At 39.8% G+C, this 23,914-nt stretch overlaps 1 long non-coding RNA gene across 1 annotated transcript in view; it reads right to left on the bottom strand.

The window, feature by feature from the left end:
* Positions 1-5,547: 5,547 nt before the first annotated feature.
* Positions 5,548-23,914, bottom strand: part of LOC135175713 (uncharacterized) — a 125,272-nt gene continuing 106,905 nt past the window's right edge. Inside the window, exon 6 of the long non-coding RNA XR_010302450.1 lies at positions 5,548-5,910. This is a non-coding gene — a long non-coding RNA (uncharacterized LOC135175713). The remainder of the gene's footprint in view (positions 5,911-23,914) is intronic.

Raw genomic sequence — 23,914 nt, forward strand, 5'->3', positions numbered from 1 at the left:
AGTCACAGTACAATATAGTCAAATCAGTTGTATGTATCTACAGCTTCTCCTGGATTTGAACTGTATGACTGATTTACATTTTCTTTGATGCTTCTGCTATTTCTTCAACCAGTACATGGTCTTGACATAGATATCATTTTCCCCTATACCAACCAATGGCACACTGCAAGTTCCATGCAGATTTATGTTCTGGCTTTGGCAAATAAGTGGTATTTTCTTAGTGGCACAGTTTTTTTCCCCTCATCACACAAACTCACTCTGTCCTGCTAGAATCAAAAACATTGATCCACAGTTATCATCCAAATTCCCATAGGGAATTGTTTTATGATTTTAGATAAGCGTAGAAAAGTGTAGAGGGGAAAAAATATCATAAGTGAAGTTATCTTACTCAAGAGAGTAAGAGATAAATTCAATTTTAATAGAGATTGGTAAATCTCTTTAGGGCATGAAAGGTACACTGACATTCTAAAAACTACCCTTTCTTAATGCATTTTTCCCCTAAGGTCAGATCAAAGGAAAAGGGAGAATTAAAAGCATCTCACCAAATACAGATGGTCTGAAAGCATCATCTAAGATTCACCTTCCTTTTGTAAGGACACTCTGCAATATCAAGCACCTTTATAGTATCAAAGGAGAGTCCTTTAATCCATATTATACAGTTGAGAATTCTTCAGATACTGTTTCTACCTTTAATCTTTAATCTTTGCTCTGATTTTAGTTACTTCTAGTGGGCAAGTCATAGAGTTTGTCAAATTTTGCTCTACTGAAAAATCTGTTTTGCAGACAATTTTCTAGTAAAACTCCTTCAAGCAGCACACAGCAGCATTAGCCAGCACACTATTTCAGTTTTTTGGAGTGGAACTCTTATCTCTTGCACTTAGCTTCACTATCAAGTAACTGCAGCTCTGCACCCGTTCTGTTCCACTTGCATATATAGAGCTGTTGTAACCATACCAGTGGGGAGAAGCTGGAGTGGATATGGGAAAATGAGCAGATATCAGAGGTAATGGACCTCAAGTAAGCAGAGCAGGCAGGAGACAGACCCAAGCACCCACACAGGGCCAGAACAGCTCTGGTGAACATTAAGTTTACTATCCCGGATGAGGCTGATAGTGAGTTAGGTCTGGTGTCTGTCCAGTCAATAAAGACAAGACACAGAACAGCAACCTATCCCACCTACTGCTCAATGACAGATGAGACTACATGAATTGTATAGATCCATGTGGGTTAGAAATACATAATGACTGTGCATGCAGCTGACATAATAATGTGTACATGCTTACTTTGTGAAGGATTTGGAAAGCCCAGATTGCTGCAGGGGTGAAAGTCAATGCTGATTAATGGAGAAGGAGCCATGACAGTCCTACCAGAAGACAAAAGAGCAAAGTTTCAGGACCTGCAGATCCATCTACACATTTCTAACGATCTGAGCATTTATTTAATTTTTCTTTTTATTTATTTATATATAATGAGGCACATTTCATTCTCATTACACCTCGACTTTAATTTGACCCCTACCAGTGCAACCCTCATGGAAGATACTTATCTGCAAAGTAAACGTAGCAGAACTGCGCCCACACAGACTTTCAGCTGCTGCCTAATCCCAGCCTGCAGCAAATCGTCTGGACTCCAACTCTGCTGCCACAACAGGGAAATTCCAGGGCAGGCACAGAGAACAGGGATATGGGAGGAGGTGAAGATGGAAGGAAAACTGTTCTGTCTTCTGAGTGGAAATACATTTAGTCTTTCTGCCATATCTGTATAAAATAAGCCAGCTGGTGTCACCTTTATAGCAGGCCATGGCATAAAAACCCTTTCTTGATGAGATCTTGGTGGATGTGGTTATTTTTATTGGAAACAAAGAATCTGAATGCGGATCGTTATGACTTATGTTTAAAATAGAAAGAATGTTATTTGAGTCACTTCCAAATTAACATGATTGTATAAAAATATATGAAGTGCTTCACTGAATTTTAATGTCTCCGTTGCAAAAACAATTTTAAAAGATTATAGCTTTGCACATTTTCAGAGGGAGGTAATCAGGCTAGCTAAAACAGAGATTTCATACACCACAATAATTTTTAATCATTCTGCACTGCACGTACACAGCATTCAAATGTCTCTTTCAAATGTCAAAATGAAATTCATATTTATTAGCACACCTCTGAACCAGCATAGTTTCAAAACTGAAACCTAGGACATTTTCCGCTAAGCCACCTAAGCCATGTCGTATGTTCTCAGTTAAATGCATTTTCTAGAGCTATTGCTCTGCCTCAGGGACTCCCAGAATTTGTAAAGCACTTTATGGCTTGTTTCACTTCATTCTTCAGGGAAAATCACTCAGGTCAATTCAAGAAGGGGATCTCAGTTCCAGAGGTGGTTTTTCTATGTTTCTAGCTTGTTGAAAATAAAACTGTAAGAATAATTGACATTGCTGACCCTTACAAACACAAGAGGTAGCACCTGAGCAAATACATAAAATTAAGCACAGGTAAGACATGCTCAAACCAAAATTTTTGGCTTTGACGCCTCCAGGGGGCAGGGGAAGTTCAAGGGAACTCTGGCAGGATCCATAACTGCAGCAGCTTCTCAGCAAAGCAGAATACAGGCCAGGTCTATGATACCTCCCAGTCTGGGAAAAAAAATAGCGCCTGGTGAGAACTTATAGGCTGAAGTCTATGTGGAAAAGTATCAGAAAAAGACCTGTGGGATCTTGTCAGAGAGAGGTGTTTCTCCCAGACCCTACTGCAAGTTGAACATTGTAGAGTTTCAAACAAGTCTCTGACTTCCCTGACATAGAGGGAGAGGGAAGAGGTCCCTGTACACTTCTCTGTGCAAACCTTTTGGGTGACTCACCTTCTTACAAGGGTTGTAACAGATCAGGTGTCTACAAACAAACATGCAAAGGACTTTGTGTATCCACCACAACCTATGTGCTGAGTTTCTCAGGCCTGCCAGAATTTTTGACTATGTTTACGTTCTGCACACAAACCTCAGTCATGCAGCAGTGGTGGGAAAAGAAAAATCTTGCCTAAATATACTATGCTGCTAGAACTGTGCTGTTTGGAAGCATGAAAGGAGCAGATCCACTAGCATCTGTGCTTCTAAATCACTTCACCACCTCTGAAAGAAATCCCACCCTTTCCATAAAAGCTCCAGCTGAAAAAGGTAATGTTGTCAAGCAGTCTGCACCAAACATCTACAATGGAACTGTTACTGTCCATAAAAATATTAGCCCCACTTCAGGTTTCTGGGATAGTAAACAATTTATTCAATGAGTGAAATTTTCAGTACTCCTACTGTGTTGCACCAGGCAGGAGGGGGAGAAAGAAACTCCTTTAACTATGTTGAATTCATCCAACTAGCAGCTAGTGTTTGATTGATCTGTACAGAGCAATGCCAGCAATTTTATTGGCCAGTGTTTTACAGCAGGACCCCCAAGCACCTCACACTACCAGTACTAGGGGGTGATGGCTACCTTTTCATAGATGTAACAAGACACTGATATTTATTATGTTCCTGGACACTGCACTGCTGAGGATGTTATATGTTGTTTGGCCAGGGGTGCAGATATAGTCTGCATAAAAACCCATGAATTAATTATATTATTCTAACTGCAGTTGTGGTCATTCTGAGTTTATCTTCCATGAACAGTTCAAACAAATGAGTATGACCGAAGGGGCTGTCTTCAGAAACCATGATGCCCATAAACACAGACTGTCCCACTGGAAGCAGAGCTGCTGCTCATCCAGAGTGGCACCAGAAAACAAATGACATTGTTTAATGTGTTAGGCTAGGCTGGAAAAGCCTCTGCTGTCCATCCATAAATCCTCTAACATAATGTTTGCAAATGCTTCTGGGAGACTACCTCTTTGAATTTTTTGTGGCGATGATTCGTTATAGCTGAGACACTCAAGAAAGTCCCTTTTAATCTGTGGACAAGGTATGCAGCTGACCCTGCTGTCACGGTACGACCGTTCTCAGGCAGCTCCTGGCAAACAGGCAGCACTGTCACATTATGATTATACAAGCACGCAAAACCACCATACCAAACTTCCCAGAAACCTCTGCTGATTTGCTGATGGAAGCACAAGGAGCCAAGAGACATAATTAACTTTTGATTGAACTTTGATCAGTGTAAATGGATATAGCCTGTGGGTGGTACCTGGGCTGGGAACTTTGCCAGACCTGCAAGTCTCTATGGGGAAGAGAAGCACCAGTTGTTGGTTAGTTCTGTCCTCATGTCCTCTCCCCAGGTGTTTGTTGTCCTCCCCTGTCAAGGGCAAAAGGCTGAGCTACTCTTTGGCCTTGTTTGGCTTTGCTTCTCTTTCTTCCCAGATATGTTAATAACTATTTCCTTTAAACCCAAACAACCTCTGAGCAAGGTAGCTCAAAACACTGGCAAGCCACATGAGAGGAGGGCAAGTCCTTCTCCACAAACACTGGCCACTACTCAAAATTGTCATGTTCTGAGTTAACTCCAGGAGAGACTGGGGTCTCATGACATGAACATGAGCTGCCTTGAGAGGGATAGAGGCTGGAAACTCCTGGTCTATTGCACTGACCCAGTAACCTCAGCAAGAATTTGGACTGGAAACTTGGCAGAGACAGGCTGCATCTTGTATTTCTTCTGTTAAACGTGGTATATTATTAGCTGTATGCTAATTTGGGTCACTGAAATGGGCTCTGAGTAATTTAATAAATTTAATGAATTACTTAATAAAAGATTGAATTTGGCTGGGTGTCAGCCAGCCAGTTAAACAGTGATAGACTGATAGCCAGGGAAACAACACTCTCCAGAGTGGAGGGACCCTATCACAGGGTTGTGATTTTGAAGTAGCTTTGTTAGACAAGGATGAGGCTTTTGGCAGTAGACACTCATGGTTTCAGATTCAAGGTCCCAAGTTCAATCTCTGCTCTCAGTGATCTTCCCAGGGGTGTTCTGTTTCACGCAGACAAAGAAATGCATAAGCTGAATAAATTATTAATTAAGAAACATTTGTTCAGCGCTGTGCAGACGCAATGCCTCCCTCCCACAGGGCAAATGTCTTACTCTCAAATCAATCCACAGTGCCAGGAGACATGGATGACAGTTTCACTTACCTCTGACTCACCTCAAGAACAGCAAATGTGGTTAATTAAACTTGCAATGCCTAAAAAAAAAAAATAATAATAGAAAAGGACGTTCACTGTCAATAGCATTCACTTTAAGGCAAAACAACCAAAACAAAACAAACTAAAAAAAAAAAAAAAAAAAACAAACCCAAGCTGAAAACATTGAGGGAGAAGGACTCTTTTTATTTTAACCCTTCAGAAATGCAACTTGTTTCATTTTTTTTTTTAATTGTCTACATAGACAGCTTTACAAATCATAGAATCAGTCAGGGTTGGAAGGGACCACAAGGATCAGCTACTTCCAACCCCCCTGCCATGGGCAGAGACACCCTACCCTAGAGCAGGCTGCCCACAGCCTCATCCAGCCTGGACTTAAACACCTCCAGGCACGGGGCCTCAACCACCTCCCTGGGCAACCCATTGCAGGCTCCCACCACTCTCATGCTGAACAAATTCCTCCTCAAATGTGTATTGCAATGCAATTTGTTGTTATTGTTCATTAATTTAGTTGCAAAATCATGTGGAAAAAGCATAGCTATTTAACTTAGTGTAATCTATTTCTTCTTCTGGTATTCACGTTCTTTCATGTATAAAAGATCAGGTTTTTGTGGCCAAAGCCTCTTGGCAATGCAATGTCAACAGTCAATGTATGTCAAATACTGTCATTACTGTAAAGTAATAACTGTTTTTTATCCCTCAACTGGTTGTCAACACTTCTTCATTTCTGGGATGAGTTTCTTTCAGCCACAAGCAAACATTTTTATCTGAGTCTATTATCTTGGGCTCCTTTTAAACCTACGAAGAAAAAAAAAAAGGAAAAAAAGACACTTTCAGTGTACAACTCCTTTCACATCCATTTTACTAAATAGATAGGCATGACTCATTGTGTCTACTTCTAAAGCCAGTGGAGAAATGTAACTTCATGATGGGAATATGGCTACCTACTGCCTGGATTACACCCCAGAGATGCTTCTTCCCCTCTGTTGATTAGGGTGAATGGGAAATGATATCTGTGGATCTACTGTTTACAAGAATATTTCTCAGATTCTTCACCCAAGAGAATTAGAATCATAGAATCATAGAATGAACGAGGTTGGAAGAGACCTCCAAGATCATCCAGTCCAACCTAGCACCCAGCTCTATCCAGTCATCTAGACCATGGCACTAAATGCCTCATCCAATTAAGAGTCTGATTCTGAGCAGTTTCATGCTTTGAACAGGAGAATACCCTATAATTAACTCAAAATAAAATAAATTTCTTTACAATAGGAAAATATGAAGGAAATTTATGTTCTTACTTTGATTTGGAATAAAACCAATTTTTTTAGCTTACTGTAAAATACATTCTCCAGTTTGTTTGGGTATAAAAACTCTGCTTGACAATTTCTGAAATCCCATTTTAATTTTATTTTACTTTCTCTCCAATGTTTTCATTATTCTACATTGGGCCATGTCATAGGATCATAGGATCATAGGATGTTAGGTTTTGGAAGGGACTCAAAGAGATCATTGAGTCCAACCCCCCTGCAGGAGTGGGACAATACTATTTAACACAGATGACAGAGGAACACATCCAGACAGGCCTTGAAAGTCTCCAGAGAAGGAGACTCCACGACCTCTTTGGGGAGCCTGTTCCAGTGCTCTGTGACCCTTACAGTAAAGAAGTTCCCCCTTGTGTTGAGGCAGAACCTCTTTTGCTGCAACTTACACTCATTGCTCCCTGTCCTGTCACAGGGAGCAAGTGAGCAGAGCCTGTCTCCTTTCTCCTGGCAGCCTTCAGATACTTCTAAACATAGGCTGGATATTAGGAAGAAGTTCTTCACAGAGAGAGTGATTTCCCATTGGAATGGGCTGCCCAGGGAGGTGGTGGAGTCACTGTCTCTGGAGGTGTTCAAGAAAAGCCTGGATGAGGCACTTAGTGCCATGGTCTAGTTGATTGGTTAGGGCTGGGTGCTAGGTTGGACTGGATGATCTTGGAGGTCTCTTCCAACCTGGTTGATTCTATGATTCTATGATTCTATGATTTATCAAATCCCCTCTAAGTCTTCTTTTCTCCAGACTAAAAAGTCCCAGGTCCCTCAGCCTCTCCTCATAAGTCATGTCAACAGCTTGAGAATGAACTAGGTAACTTCCAAACATGTCTTCCAATGGAAGACTGTCTGGGATTAGTATGCAGTAGTCATTATTACCTTTTAACATGTGAAATCCTAAAATTCATATCAAATTGAATTGACCAATATTAAACTTGATTGAATGTCACAAGTTTTAAAGAATATTTTGTGATTATCTAGAGAGATAGGTGTGTCACACATTAGCAGGTGTAAAATTCAGGACACCCTGCTTACTCTTGTCATTCCGTTGTACCCAAGAGGAAGGTGAACCACAAAGTATTTGTCTAACTGAAAAGTTTGTCTTTGCTCACGCTTCACTTCCCTCTTTGCCATTCCTGTTCTCTACTCACATTTCAACTTGCTCTGTTTGAAATGAACTGATGATCGTCACGGTCAATCACTTAAAAAGGAATACCTCCTTGATGAACAATCATTTCTAAAGCCCACATTGCCTTTGGACAGGTCACCTTAACTTCTCTTTTCTGGGTGAAATCCAGGAAATGTTTCAAAGGAATCTCTCATATATATCACCTGACCTACATCATGTTACTTTTACTATGACCTAAGGTCTTTAAACCTGTAATATCATTTGATGTTGAAGAGAAATGTGATTTCCCTCTTGCTTTGTCAACACCGCTCATATACTCTTCTAGAAAATATTCTGCAGTAGCTCTACAATGGCTGTGAGATGAAAAACTCTACATCAGTTAGCTATGTGCTTTTGTTGCATTTCATAGAATCATAGAATCAACCAGGTTGGAAGAGTTCTCCAAGATCATCCAGTCCAACCTAGCACCCAGCCCTGTCCAAACAACTAGACCATGGCACTATGTGCCCCATCCAGGCTTTTCTTGAACATCTCCAGGGACGGTGACTCCACCACCTCCTCTGGGCAGCCCATTCCAATGGCAAATCACTCTCTCTGTGAAGATTTTCCTCCTAACATCCAGCCTATCTGCCCCAGCACAACTTGTGACTTCCAAGACTTCCCTTGTTCTATTACTGGTTGCCTGGAAGAAGAGACCAATTCCCACCTGGCTACAACCTCCCTTCAGTTAGTTTTCTGTTACACACATCTTGCCAGGACTATGAACATATGAAACCCTAACAAAATTAACATCTCCTTGAACATTAATGTCCATAGCAAACTTTTCACATACATGGAAGTGTAATCAAAAGCACTGAAGTGAACAAAACACTGTTGCTCTTTAAAGTAAATAAGAAAAGCAAACTGCCAGTAAAAGATACAGAGCTTTTAAAGAAATAAATACATCTGTCTAGAAGACAGACATTCTTCTTTTCTAAACTTTTCCAAACTCTGTCTCTCATTTTTATATCGGATTCCTGTCTAGACCTCAGACAGCAGGCTTGCTGATTACCCATTTCAAGACAAATCAAGAGATTATGTCCACTGCACTACACAAGTGATTTTATTTGTGGCTATGCTGCTGACAAAGAGCAAAATAGTCAGAGGTATGATAGAAGACATCTCACCTTGCTGAAATTTGTCCATAAGTGTTAATTTCCTGGGAAGTTTTCTATTCTTCAGTTTACTTCAGAATAGATAATAAAGCACAAATCAAGTTTGCCCTCATCTGAAAGGTTTTTTTTTTTTCTGTTGCCCGATGGATTTTTCCATCATAGAACATTATGCAACAATATTTTAAACCCACAGATTTCTGAGAGCTAAAACATTATTGCAAGAGCAACCTGGTTTTTTAATGACTAAAAGCTTGCTCGCTCTCCAAATGAGAGGCTATTGCAAGATTTGTCCAGTAACATTTGTTGGCAGATTTTAGCAGTTTTCCCTGGATCTTTTTCACCTGGCAATGACAAGAATAGGATGATATTCACACATATTTCTCCTTAATTGTTGGTCAAAAGCCTGAAATAAACAGGAAAAATCCACTGAAATACAACATATAATCATTCTCACGCGTCTTTCATTCCACAATAGAAAGGAGAGCGTATTTTGAATGCAGTAATCAGAAATACTTAAGGTAATTAAGAATACTCTCTGATGATCCTTCTAAATTCAATTGTTTCTTGCATAAGCTCTTCAGCACATTCAACAGATTGTTTAAGCAACATCTGAACTGTGTAAGTGGATGACATATTTTTGTATGCATCCTTAGCTTCCGATATACAGCCAATGCATCATATTCAGTAAAGTGGCTTTAAGTGATAACAGGTGTTCAGCTTAATGGAAACTGCTGCTAGTTGGTCAACATGTAAATTAATTTTGTTATTTAGAGAACCAGATGGTCAGTTTTGGAGCACTGGCATGGTTAAAATTAATAAGCCTCCTCAGTGCAGAACACAATGTCTCATCTGTAGCTTCACCAGTTTCTAATTCCAGCTATCATGTGAATTGCAGGAGTACTCCTCTGACAGAAAGATTAACTGATTTACTCTCTGCCCAAGAATACTACGCTATATATCATCAAGTAAAAGTGGCTAAAGGTCATACAAATGAAATTTGTGAGAGATTAAGAGAAATTGTAAGACAAGAATAATGTTTATTCATGTACTGTGCTGTTTACAGATTCAGTATGACATGATATCGTTTTCTTCCTGCTTGCTTTCTTGTAGCAGTTGCTCAAGACTGTAGAAAATATGATGTAACTACAGAGCTCAACTGTTAAGCTATTTACATTCTGGGTCAGAGATTGCTTCATTATGATATAAGGTTAAGATTTTCTTCAAAATCTCTTTTTGAGAAATCCATGGTCTGACTTAATCTGTGATTCAGATGAAATCTTTTTTTTCCCATCCATGGTCAAAGTTCATTCAAATGAAATCAGACAGTTACATATGCATGCAGGACTAAGAAATCCCATTTGTCTGGATTTCCTGAGCCAAATGAGACGACAAAGACCTCTGTCACTACAGCCACATTTGTCAGGTTAACACACTATACCCAGGCTTCCACTTGCTGTATAGGAAGGTGCTCAGCAAGCATGGTGCAGCTGGTGCACTTCAGACTCAACACAATCCATCTGTAAAATTCATGCACACACACACTACAAACACCCAACAACAGCTTCTGTCACACTGCCAGGCACTTGGAAATCCTGATGAACCACACTCTGATCCTTTGGGTTGGAAAAAGAGTACAGGCAGTAACAAAGTAATGGCAGGCAAGTCCTGGCTCACAGTAGCCCTGCACACACTGAAAACGAGATGCAACTTGCTGCAGAAAGCAGTTCATCTGCTGCCTTTGGATACCTCTCTCCTCCTGTGTGACTCCCTCCCGGCGTTCTTCACAGCACTGATCTCTCTGCCGAGGGATGGAGTAAAAAGATGACAGAGAGGAAGTTTGAATGTGCTTGCAAACCCTGCAAATTGCAGAGGCTCTCCAATTCACACCTACTTCTGCAAGGCTTCGGCCCCTACATGCCCTATGCATGTCTGTTACACATTTTATAGCTATATTAATCTATGAATGATAGAAAGAAATAGTAATTGATAATAATTTTGTGCCTCAGGTTTTCACCAAAGCGAATGAAAACAAAAGTGTGATCACTGCACATCTTTGATACTTTTATTCACTCTAACTGGCTTATGTTGAAGGGAAACACAGCAAATATAAATATTGATTCAATTCTAATCTATAATGATAAATATTCAGACCCTATCCAGAATTTGAATATCATGTTTTATTTTCTGTATGTATCAAGAAAGATTTTCTTTCCCTTCCTCTTCAGCACCAGGAGGCTATGTTTTAAAAATGCAAAACCTTCAGGGACTTGCTGAGAGTTTTCATGCACACATGAACTAGTTTTGGAATTCAAGTAGCTACATGTCACACTGAATTATTCAGATAAAGAGTAACACATTAAAATGGGTAAAATCCAGTGAGTCTTGCCTGTTACTTTAAGAAATTCTGACTATTTTGGAAATATTTTGGTCTCTTAAGAAAATAAAAGCACACAGCAAGGTAAAATAGCAGCTATTCCTATGGACTGCTGAGATCAGTCATATCACACATCTCAGTCCTCTAATCACAGCTACAGTGCCTACATGTAAGTTAAACCATACACTACCTGTCTTCTACAAATCACTTTTATGGTTAGCATGCTAATGTGTGAGACAACAAACAAAATAAGACGAGGAGGAGGAGTATTGAATTCTTCCTAAATACATATGTATCTCTAGACATTTGCTAAAGCACTGCACACTCATCAACTACTTTTGTCCATGCAACATCCAGTTCACGGGGCAGTAGCTGGCAAGATTATAAGAAAAGAGGTAACCATGGTAAATAAACAAGCAGTTCAAATATATTTAGGTCACTGACATAAAAGTGAAAGCTAATCATCACATTCAAATTAATAATATGTGCTGAAACTATCAAGGTCCCCTTAACACACAAAGCAGTAACAGCCACCTGCAAATGAGTGTTTTCATCATTCTGGCTTGAGTGGTTTGACTGAAGCCACACAAATCAGGGGGAAGGACAGAATTAGGGATCCAGGCTGAGGTTTATTGAGGTGGCATTCTCTGGTACTCTGTTACAGCAAGATTGTGTTGCCCTATTAGATCAATTACACAGTGCATGACTGTAATATTCTAGAGTCATCTTGGGAAACAAAACAGAGAAAAAAAATAAAGACTGCATATTACCTCCTAGCAAAAAGGGACAGAGCTTTCCATTTGGAAGAGTCTCTGCATGTCCCACAGAGGTCCTCAAATAGATCATTAGAAGAACCAGAGAACCAACTAACCAAAGAGACGTGGGTTGCACTCAGCCAGGCAAGCTATTGGCAACCGATTAGAGTGCACAGATGATAACTCCAAAACATCTACAGCTCTTATCTGCTCAATGACTCAGTCTGCTGCACAGTCCCATAGAGTATTCTATTATTTTTGCTTTATTCCTTGTGTTAAAATTAAACCACGGCTGCAAACACATGCACAGTGATCTATTAAGCCATTCCAACCATGGATAACCACAGGTACTGAATTCAGCAGTATCTAATGAAGATCCATCTTTCTGACAGTGAATACACATGTCCGACGATGGAGGAGCAGCATCCCACAGTTGTGCTTGTGGATTGGTGGAAAGCTGAGTTCCTTCACAATGTGACCATCAAATCCCTTAGTGGTACAGAGCAAAGGCAAATGATTTATAGCATCCGGTCCAGTCCCAGGAGAGTGAGAGACACATCGTCTGACATCTGCAGGGCTGTATTTTGACACCCTGGTAAAGAAACAAACAACAAGAGCTACCCACACAAGACACCTTTTTTCCATTGGGTACCTTCATCCCACAGTTGACACTGTTCTATATTTCAGAGCATCTGTACAAATCAGCATCAGTAACACTGCCTAACTTCCTTCAAAACGTATCCCTGACTTTTGTGCTGCAGCTGGCAATTTGTTTCTATTATTTAATACCAACAGTGACATGCTTGAATAAGACTGTAGAGTAGTCCAATTAAAGTATTAGATAAACAAAAAAAATGCCTCCGTATTGGAATGTAAACAGAACAGAGAATAAAAATTAAGGAAGGAGAAAAAAAACCCAAACAGTTAAGAGATGCCAAATCTCTGATAAACCATTCAAGCAAAACAAGCTTCTTCCAAATCATCATGACAGCTCATTACAGAAAAATCTAAGTCTGCACAAGCCACAGGACTTTCAGTAATTGCCATCATCTTACTCACCTGTAACTCAGCTCGAGAAGAGAATAAGAGGAAGGTGAAACTCTATAATAAATTGGGTAAAGCAGGTGCTGCTTCACATCATTTATAAGAAACGTGCAGTCAGTTTTTCCTCAGTTGAAGTGAGTGGACTGTGCTCAAAGTTCAAGACTAATGGAGGGGGCTCCACATCAGTCATTGCAGACATTCCTCACAGGTGGCCATGCTTGGGGTGCAAAGCTGAGCTCAAGATCTTAAGCAGACTGCACTCATCGGCCTCGACAGCAGAACTTGCAAAAAGCAGGCTAAGTGTGGTGTATTATATCAGGAGACAGAGCAGAGTCTACGTACAGGATCTTAACAAACAGATGACTTCTAAGCACCCAGTAGAGTTTAGAATAAGTACCTGGATGTGGCAGTACAGCAGAGGGAAGTAAACTCCCAAATTACTTTAACTACTTCTAATAAAAATTAAGCACTTTTCCCATTGCTGTTCCAAAGCTGGAATGATGTTTAGAATGAAGAACAGGGAGAGAAAGGGTTTGCATTTGCTTCACTTTGGAGCACATAAAGACAATTGTGGCTTTAAAAATGCAACTATGTAAACACTGTAAACTACTTTAGTAATCAGAATATACTACCACCATCCCCATATGTTAGCCTCAAAGAGGTACTAAATCCTCTAAGTTGCTAGAATTAGAGAATTCAGGCTCTTTCTTTTCTATCTCAGGAATTAGCAATCCAAATAGAACAAGGAATACCAATAACTTTGTACAGCTTACACAGAAATGTGACAGAAGGTCAAAGTCAATTATAAAAAGATTTAATAAGACCTACATTTTGTAGTATTACCACAAATCTAAAACAATGAAAAACATTCTGTGGTGTATGAGGAGGTTTAGTGTTTGGTAACTGAACAAAGACTGTTGTTCCACTGTGCAAAGCAGTTTTGCCAACAGGCAATTGTATTAGGACAACCGAGGTTAGCAACCCGAGAGGAAATTAGGTGACGCTCATGGATGAAGCAAAAGGGAAAAACTGAGTGAGGAAGTCTCCATATATTTCATAATAACAACCTGTAGGTTTATTGCTCTTTTCTCCAATGAATTCAAAGCACTCGACAAGAAAGGTTTCATGTAGTTACACCTTGGCAGGACACCAAGACCTTCCTGTTCATTCCATAGATTTGTTTCTTTCTAAAAAAAAAAACAAACCAAAAAAAAAAAAAAAAAAAACTTTCAGTTCTCTGTCATGTAAATTGGTGAAATAATATCTAGTTGAAACAGACAGTCAAGCAGGAAAGTTAATTATCTCTTCTTGGTCTCTGTGGATCCTTCGCTATCAAATTATGGCCGTATTTCTAAGATAAATCTGATATCTGTACACTGTGCACTGCAAATTTCAACTCCTCAAGGACATTAAACTATCAGAGACCTCCAAGAGGAAGAGCAAGAGAAACTAAACCACACTTTCATGCCTTGGTCAGGTACTGCCCATCTGCTACCCAAAAGCACACGTGCAAAAAGGCACCTTTTGCTGCTCCCCCTTCAAGCCTGGTAAGCAGTTTAGTACCTGCTTCTCCCCATTCACACACGCAGGGGCAGAGGTGAGAAGGATTTTAGAGTACTCTGGAGCAAGTGCTTAGGAACGAAACTATACACTTCCAAAGGTGCCTATATTGCTTAGACTCACTTCACAAGTCATTTAGGAACTATTATCTGCATAGGCTTCTATTAATACAGTTAAGCTAATACAAGATACTAAGAGCTGACATGTTATGTCAGCAGCATACCTAGCGTTAATATTGCTTCACCAATACATCTGAAATTTGACAAAATTAGCTTATTCCACTCAGAGGGTCATTTTATATACTGGTGCTGCCTTAATATGCATTACTTTACAGTTCCTACTATATGTCCTCTTGGAGCACTTATCTACTTTAGAATATTGATATTTCCATACCGGGAAGGCACTACTAATGCACATATAGCCTATGTATAATTTAAATTTAATGAGAGTTTTTTTTCTCAGAAGTACATTTTAGAGATATTCAGACATCTGAAGATGAAGCCAGGGGCTGAGGTACTTTTGAAAAATTCAGTATTACCTATCTGCATCCTGAGACATCCAATTCCCTTCCATGTAAAGACCTTCGTGAGCTACTTTTGGATATAGTTATCAAACTAATTCAGGACTTCACTAAATGCTGTGGGAAATAGGTAGCATAACCAGAACTAGAATCCAAGAAGAAAAATGCTGAAATATGTGCAGTAAACACAAAAGAACTTTTCTTCCCTTTAACTGCTTTCACTCATCAAATCGATACCTACTCATCAAGAACTGCCATACTTTAAAACTAAAATCTTCTTGAAGTGGTAAAAAAATCCTGCAACTTCTGATCAGAATGGAAACACCAATCTTATATTTTTATACTCTTTGTAACTTTAATTATACTTTATCAAAGTCTGTTCTGGTCTATATTCTATCCAGCTGTTGGTAGCAGTTGTTGACTGGATGTGTTTGCATGCTTATTTCCATTTATACAGTTGGTTTTCTAACTTATGCAATTTAAGACTCTGCTACTTAACATTTTGTAATGGTAATGTCTTTTTTCAACTAATAAGACATTTGAAGATCATAATACACACTCTCAAGTGACAAAGAGCATTTTCATAAGTTACCAAGGGAGATAAATAGAATAATTCATTACACAAGCTGCATTTTGCCCACAAATCTATTCTTTGTTCAATGTTTTAAATTGGTAGGTTTATTTAGTGCCCCTTCTAAAGATAATTACACTACTCAGGATTCATTATACTGTAGGGGAAAAAAATAAACCTATAAAGATTCACAAATTAAAGTTCAGGAGCACTTTTGTTTCTTAATTGATCAAAAGAATTATTGAGTTCTGTACAACTTTAACAGCCATAGGTCTAATGGACATGTCATCCTGTCTGGCCTGGAAATGGCAGTAAAGTCATCACATCAAACAAGCTGGTGAGACAATTCTGCCTTTGCTACACTGAAATACATAGGATGGGACAAAAAGACTGAATGAGGCACTTAGTGCCATGGTCTAGTTGACCGGATAGAGATGGGTGATGGGTTGGACTGGATGATCTTGGAGGTCTCTTCCAACCTGGTTGATTCTATGAGTCTGTGAAAAGCAGCTTGACCCAATAACTTTGTTGAGAAATGTGCTAGTGTATGCAAAAGAAGAAAGAGATCTTTTTAGCTTAGATACAATAGATAAAGGGACAGGACTGTTATCTCATTTACACTGAAATTGTGCTAAAGCAAACTGACATTCTTTCTGTCTTCCCAACAATCTATCAGTCTGCTGCTATGTATATCATATATAATGTGTATTTAAATGCTTAATGTCATGCATCTGTCTCTATTGCAGCCAAAAAAAAAATGAAAGTCTACCATCACACTCTACAATCAAATCTCTCTTTTTTATTGAAGACAATTCCATTATTTTGAAATAAGGGTCTATTACATGCCCTCATTTTGGTGAAATGACTAATGTAGATTGAGTTTCCTAGAAAAATTACTAAACAGCTGTACTTTTTAAGATTCTAACTTAATTAATACACTTATCATGATAATGTGTTTTATTTTTTTTTTCACCAAGCTGATGAATCCTCTCTAGGCAGTGTGTAATTATTAGACAGTACGTATTACAAGATCACTGAAAATTGCCATTAAACATTGACTCTCTGCAGTTCACACTATCCTTTCTCTAGTTCATCTCCTGGCTCAGAGCTGTCATTGTGATTTGTCTATATTAACTCAAGGACAAAAGTTCTATTAAATTTTCCAATTATCTAATTACAATGCCATTTTCACATTAAAATATAGGAAATAAAATAAGAAGACTTGGCAATATTTTATCAGTATAACATTCCTTAGGCATTTCAAATCCAATCCACTAAATGCTGCTAAGCCAGTAACGAATGTTTTAGAAAGCTTCCAGTGAAACCAGGTTAAGTTATTACTACAGAAGGTTAAGCAAAAAGGCAACCACAGGTATAAAAGATGCACCATAGGTTCACATCATCCTATGCAGGAACTAGATCCTTAAAGTTCCTCCCAACCCTAACCATTCTTTGATTCTACACAGGTTCCATATTCTTCATCCAAACAAAAAACAGAAGATCCACAAAAAAGAGGATTCTACAGTCCCACAGACTTTCAGTATTGTTGATTTTCATTTCATTTGTTATTTAATTTGAGGTTTTATACCCAGATGTTTAGAATAATAGAATATTCTGGCTAAAATTTTAAAAGTTAATGTCTTACAAAAATGCTTACAAAAAAGCAATAACAACCAAAAAACAACATCTTTCTAAACATATTTACTTGCTATTCTCTGTTATTCTCTGTAAAAGGATAAAAATAAAATACAGAAAATATTCCTCCAGAAGAGATAATAAGCAAGACCTCAAAAAGAGGACAGCAGAAAAGAAATCTCCACTTTTCCACATCTAATTTTCAGTAATAAGCATTTTCCTATGCTAAATTTGTAAGCCTTACTTCGTGCTCTCTACCACCAATGAGTAAACAGCCTTCTTTTATGCATGCTAGGCCAGTAAGACATCAGTGTCTTCCACTAAGAGACAACAGAAGGCATCTAGCCCAGTTTTGGCCCATATTCTGCATTATAGCTATTTCAACTGGTAATAAAAATTATGATCTTTCAGCAGCAGAAGACCAGCTTCAGGTCCTAGCTTCACTTATGTAATGCTGATTTACTGCACAGATTGTTTCAAAGTTGTCAACCACTGGAAGATTACTTCTAGGCATTTTTAATCAAAACCAAAACACTTAACAGTGATGAAAATGTTTACTGAGCTAACTGAAATCTTCTACGTAGAGTCAGCTCAATATCAAACTGCACTTTGTGCATTTTGCGCTTCATGAAACTCATAGGTTTAGAGTGCCTGGAGCCCACAGAGAGAAGAAGCTTGCCCCCCTGGCCTGCTGCATGGAGCTTGTTCAGCAGCAAGAAAGACCAGGAACTTTCCACAAATAAAGCATGCTGGTTGATCATGAGAAAAACTCCATTTAATCTTTAGGATAAGCAGAGTTAATGTAGGAAGATATTTCTTCAGTGTACACTTGATGGGCCAGTCTGGAGAAATTTCAGTTTACGTGTTGATGATGAGGCACATAAGCAGCAGCAGATGGTATTTGGAAAGCAGAGAAGATACAAAGATATCAGGGGAGCTGGAAAAGCTGGAAAACAGGATCTGGGCATAATAACTTGTTTTATAGGTCCTTCCTAAAAAATCAATTAAAAAAAAAAAAGGCAATAACAACCAAAAAACAACATCTTTCTAAACATATTTACTTGCTATTCTCTGTTATTCTCTGTAAAAGGATAAAAGTAAAATACAGAAAATATTCCTCCAGAATGCTGCAATAAATCCCATGAAGGAAAAAAAAAAATCAAAGGGTGCTCAGTTTCCATCCTTTAGAATTTCCTCCCTCACGCATGCTGTATTCTCTTAACAGAAAAAAGAATTACATGGCCTTGGCAAATGCAGACCTGAGTTGAAGGAGGAGGATGCCACGACAAAGGGACGGGGAGGCAGCTTGATGCAAGCTAAGTTCCGACTTTATTAGGCAACATACAGGACTTATATACTTTGTCAGAAGGTATCAGAAGGCTTAACATTTTTACATATTGATTAGTCATTTTATCACATGCAAAACCGTCTCTTCTTCCAATCTAAATTCTTGTCTGCCACATCTGCTTCCCCCTGGAGCAACAGTTAGCATATTCATCAGATAAGAAGGACAGTCTTGGCCTATTCATCAGGTAGCAAAGGACCTGTCTCCTTGCTTCTTCTGATATGCAAATTCTCATTCTTTCCTCTTGCACAATGTTCAGGTCCACTCTGACTCAGATAGTTTGGCCAAGGGCTTGTGTTGCGGCTGGTCCACTGATTGACCACTGTTACATTAATCCCACAGGAGGACCCAATAGAAGTCTGGGGAAGTGCTAAAAGTTCAGCAGAAGTCTTCAAGCTCAAGTAGTAATGCATTAACCATAGTGCTACTCGTAGCAGAAACCAATAAAAAGTAAGCATTTGAATGTGAAGAAAGCTGTGAGACAAGCAATAAGCAAAATCTGATGGTTTAGCTGCTTACCCTTGTAACATGCTAGAAGATCATTAGGAGACTAACTTTCACAGAGCAGCTAATAAATCTTGGGAGGCATTCAAAGTGCTCCACCCAGTGTGCCACCTAGGATAGATGACTTGAGTCCTGAAAGATCTGTTCTCCTGGAACTTAATACTGGTGATGCTACTCTCATGATAAATGTCACCTAAATGCAGTGTTAGAGATCATGCAGGATAGAGAGTAAGCTAGATCAGATTGTGAATGCAGACAGGTGGTAGATAAGCGGGTCATGTCAGTGTGCATGGCTCGAGCTGATCTCTGGAGTTCTCATACAGAAATCAGGTACTTTCTGGCTACAACCAGTATGGGCAGTCTGCAAACTTTGTTAATAAATGTGACAACATTCATTTCAAGTCTACAACTACCTGAAGGGAGGCTGTAGCCAGGTGGGATTCCTCTCTTCTTCCAGGCAACCAGCAACAGAACAAGGGGACACAGTCTCAAGTTGTGCCAGGGGAGGGATAGGCTGGATGTTAGGAGGAAGTTCTTGCCAGAGAGAGTGATTGGCATTGGAATGGGCTGCCCAGGGAGGTGGTGGAGTCACCATCCCTGGAGGTGTTCAAGAAAAGCCTGGATGAGGCACTTAGTGCCATGGTCTAGTTGACTGGCTAGGCTGGATGCTAGGTTGGACTGGATGATCTTGGAGGTCTCTTCCAACCTGTTTGATTATATGATTCTATGACAGGCCCTTAATCCTCCAGTTAATAAAGAGACATTAACCAAAACAAATGATTAGGAGAATGTGCTTCCCCACATGGACAATTTTGCTTGGAAAACAGAGAGCTTTTGGAGGTTGAAGAGAAGGTGAAGATCTTGAGTGAAAGATATGTCCTAGCAACAAAGAAGTTCCTGGAGATCAGAGCTGGAAGGAACAAGAATCTAGTGACCTTGGTCCCTAATACCCAAGCTGGGTCATGATGAGCAGCAATGCAATAGGAACAAACTTTTGAGCTCTCCCATCTCAGGAAGGGATGACAAGATCTAGTGAGCCCAGCACTCCAGGCAGCAATGGAATGGGTGCCTCAGGTAACCAACCAGAATAAAATTCTCATCTTGCTAGGTCTTAAATAAATCAAATTTACTCTGGGTTGTCATTCACTCTGTCTTGCCTGTGACACCAGAATCTTAGAAGTACTTTCAGGTGCCATCTAAACATGGCAATGGTTTCTTAGGCAAAGGAAGTAAATGTTTTAAATTTTCTCCAGGTTCAGGCTAAGGAAGAACGTTTTGCTTCTCAGACTAGAGGAGTTTAGATATTCAGGTACCTAAAAGAACCATAGAATCAACCAAGTTGGAAGAGACCTCCAAGATCAGCCAGTCCAACCTATCACTCATCTCTATCCAGTCAACTAGACTATGGCACTAAGTGCCTCATCCAGCCTTTTCTTGAACACCTCCAAGGACAGCAACTCCACCACCTCCCTGGGCAGCCCATCTCAATGCCAATCACTCTCTCTGCCTGCAACGAGGACTTTGAATAAGATCTTTTTGTTTTGTTTTATACACTCAGTTAAGTCCTACATTCACCTATTTTTTTTACAGAGTCTTGCTATATGGGGAAGATTCATAAAGCAATCCTAGACTTTGTGAAACACACCAATGTGAAAAACATTCAAAAAGCAGAACTCTACTTGACCTCCCACATGCCATTACAGGCTTCATAAGGAAGTCATTTCTTTCTGCCTGGGCCTGGGATGAAACAGACTGTGTTAGCTTTGTTATTCTTACTCTGGAGCAGCAGCTATGAGACAGGTTATTTTAAACTGCTACCTTGTCATTAAGTAAACAAGCAACACTAATTGTGATTAGAAATAGACAAGGATTGCCTGGAGGAAAGGCTGGAGTTGAGGCTTTATTTTTTTGTGAATCTCAGAATGAAACCATAACAAGTAAGAATTATTTTAACAGAGTAATGGGCTCCACATTTGGAAAAATCCTTTATTCAAATAGATGAGGCAAACAGGATTTTGGTGTAATCCACATGGAGTGATTAGAGTAGTTCACCTTCATATAGTACTGTATCTAAAATGTTACAAAATAAAGGTTGTGACTTACAGAAGAGGACAATTAACCATGTCCTTTGCATGTCTTGCCTTGTAGAGATTTCCACGTCCAGGAGGTACACACTACTGCCATAGAGATAATTAAGCTCCTAGAGAAACATGTTGCTGATAGATAGTTTACATTTAAACAGTTTAAAAACACTGATGAGTGATTGCTTTAAACAACTAGGAATGGCTGGGAACCTCTTTAAGAGAAAGGGACATATACTGGGGAGGTTTGGGGGGGAATGGAGCAGATAAAATTTTCCTGTTTGTCAGCAGCAGTCTGAAGATAATGAGTCTTTCAAGAACACATGTAGTGAACAAAGATGAACTTCTAAGGTACAGAATTTAACCAGCAGGGTTTTTTTTTTCCTCTCTCTATAATTTGTTTGTATTATTTCAGCACCCAGGAAACAAAACCAAGAGGAGGAACCAAACGCCTACACGTGAACATTTGGAGAAGCAGATGGAGCAGATGAACATTTATCACTTGTTTAACAGTTAATGCACTGCAGAACTCCAGTCACTGGGGTTGCTCTCTAATTCCTCAGCCATCATCATGTGGCTCAGTCCTGATAGGATCTGACTTCTTAATGGCACCCTGTGAGGTCCCTCAACCTCTGGAGGAATAAACATATGCAAAAATTACAGCACTGTGTTCCAATTCATAATTCCTGCCATGTCTGTCCAGAACCCTAAACCTCTGATTGCACTGTTGCTTTGACTACATGCTTGCAGAAGTAAGGTTGTTATTAACTGATGAACCTGGAGTTTATGTAGTGTACCCAAAGAATCTATTTTTATTAGATCGTAATGGTATTAAAAACATGTTGCCCACAAATATCAGCTTGAAAAACAACAGATGGTTCCACTTTTGTTTTTGTTTTTAAGCATGAATTGAATTCTTATTTGGGCTGTTTATATTATTAACCAGGAAATTCAATGCATTGGAGCCACAGATTCCCTTACATACTGCTATTATTTTATGTGTTCCACATGACATATAGATATATTGCAACTGTTTAGTTTACAGTATAGATGCAAACAATATTTAGACAAATTAATGCATGGTTTAATGCTAATTAAAATCAGGAGAGTTAGAAAAGAATGAATTATACCCTTTTGCCACCCAGAGAGACCTTGACAGGCTGGAGAGGTGGGCTTAAGCCAACCTCATGAGGTTCAACAAGACCAAGTTCAAGGTCCTGCATCTGATTTGGAGCAATCTTAGGCACCAATATAGACTGGGCAGTGACTGTTTTGAGAGCAGTCCTGAAGAAAAGGACTTTGGGGTGCTGATGGATGAGAAGCTCAATATGAACCACCAGGGTACACTTGCAGCCCAGAAAGCCAATGTTTCTCAGGACCCTGCACTTGGTCTTATCGTACATCATGAGGTTGACATGGGCCCACATCTCCAGGTCCCTCTGATTAGCATCCCTTCCCTCCAGCATGTCAGTCACACCACACAGCTTGGTGTCACTGGCAAACTTGCTGAGAGTGCACTCAATACCACTATCCTGACTGACAAAGATGTTAAGACCAGTCCCAGTACTGATCCTTGAGGGACTCCACTTGTCACTGGCATCCACTTGGACATGGACCCATTGACAGCCACTCTTTGGGTGTTTCTGTCAAGCTACCGAGTGGTCCAGTCATCAAACCCATGTTTTACCAACTAGGAGATCAGAATGTTGTGTGGGACAGTATAGAAGACTTTGCTCAGGTCCAGGTAATGACATCCTTTGCTCTCCCCTTGACTATTGATGTTGTGAGCTTGTCATAGAAGGCCACCAGGTTTGTCAGGCAACATTTGCCCTTGGTGAAGCTGTGTTGATTTTATCCAGTCACCTCTTCATAGTCTTCTGCCTCAGCAGTGTCACCAAGAGGATGTGTTCCGTGATCCTCCTGGTAACACTGCTGAAATGTGTTGATTGACAGCCAGTTGAATATGAGCCCACAGTGTGCTCAGGTGGCCAAGAAGGCAAACAGCATCCTGACCTGCATCAGGAATAGTGTGGCCAGCAGGAGTAGGGAAATGACCACACTCCTGTGCTTGGCACTGGTGAGTCTGCACCTTGAATACCAAGTTCAGTTTTGTGGCACTCACTAGAAGGAAGATATTTGCAGTGCTGGGGAGTGCCCAGAGAAGAGCAATGAAAGTGGTGAAGGGTCTGGAGAACAAGTCTTACAAGGAGCAGCTGAGGGAACTGAGATTGTTTAGATGAGGCTGAGGGGAGATCACAACTACCTGGAAAGAGGTCAGAGCGATGTGGCGGTCACTCTCTTCTCCCTAGTGGCAAGTGACAAAATGGGAATAAATAGCCTGAAACTGTGCTGGGGAGATTTAGATTGGATATTGGGGGAAATTTCTTTACTGAAAGAGAGGACAGGCACTGGAACAGGCTGCTCAGGAATGTGTTGGAGTCACCATCCCTGGAGACATTGGAAAAACGTGTAGATCTGGCACATGGTTTAATGGCCATGGTGGTGTTAGGTCAACAGATGGATTTGATGATCTTAGTGGTCTTTTCCAACCAAAACAATTCTGTGATTATGTGATTCCATGATCTTACCAGGCACAGGGGTGAGACTGACTGTTTCATTGTTACCTGTTTCCTTCTTTCCCTTTCTGAAAATGGGGCTTATGTTTCCCCTTTTCCATTCAGTGGGGACTTCCACAGACTGCCATAGCTTTTGGAGTATAATAGAGAGTGGTTTAGTAACCTCATACACCAATTCCTTCAATACCCATGGATGTATCCCATTGGGTCCTATGGACTTGTACACTCAATTTCTTCCGAT

The sequence above is a fragment of the Pogoniulus pusillus genome, chromosome 5 (genome assembly GCF_015220805.1).
Source record: "Pogoniulus pusillus isolate bPogPus1 chromosome 5, bPogPus1.pri, whole genome shotgun sequence".
Taxonomy (NCBI): domain Eukaryota; kingdom Metazoa; phylum Chordata; class Aves; order Piciformes; family Lybiidae; genus Pogoniulus; species Pogoniulus pusillus.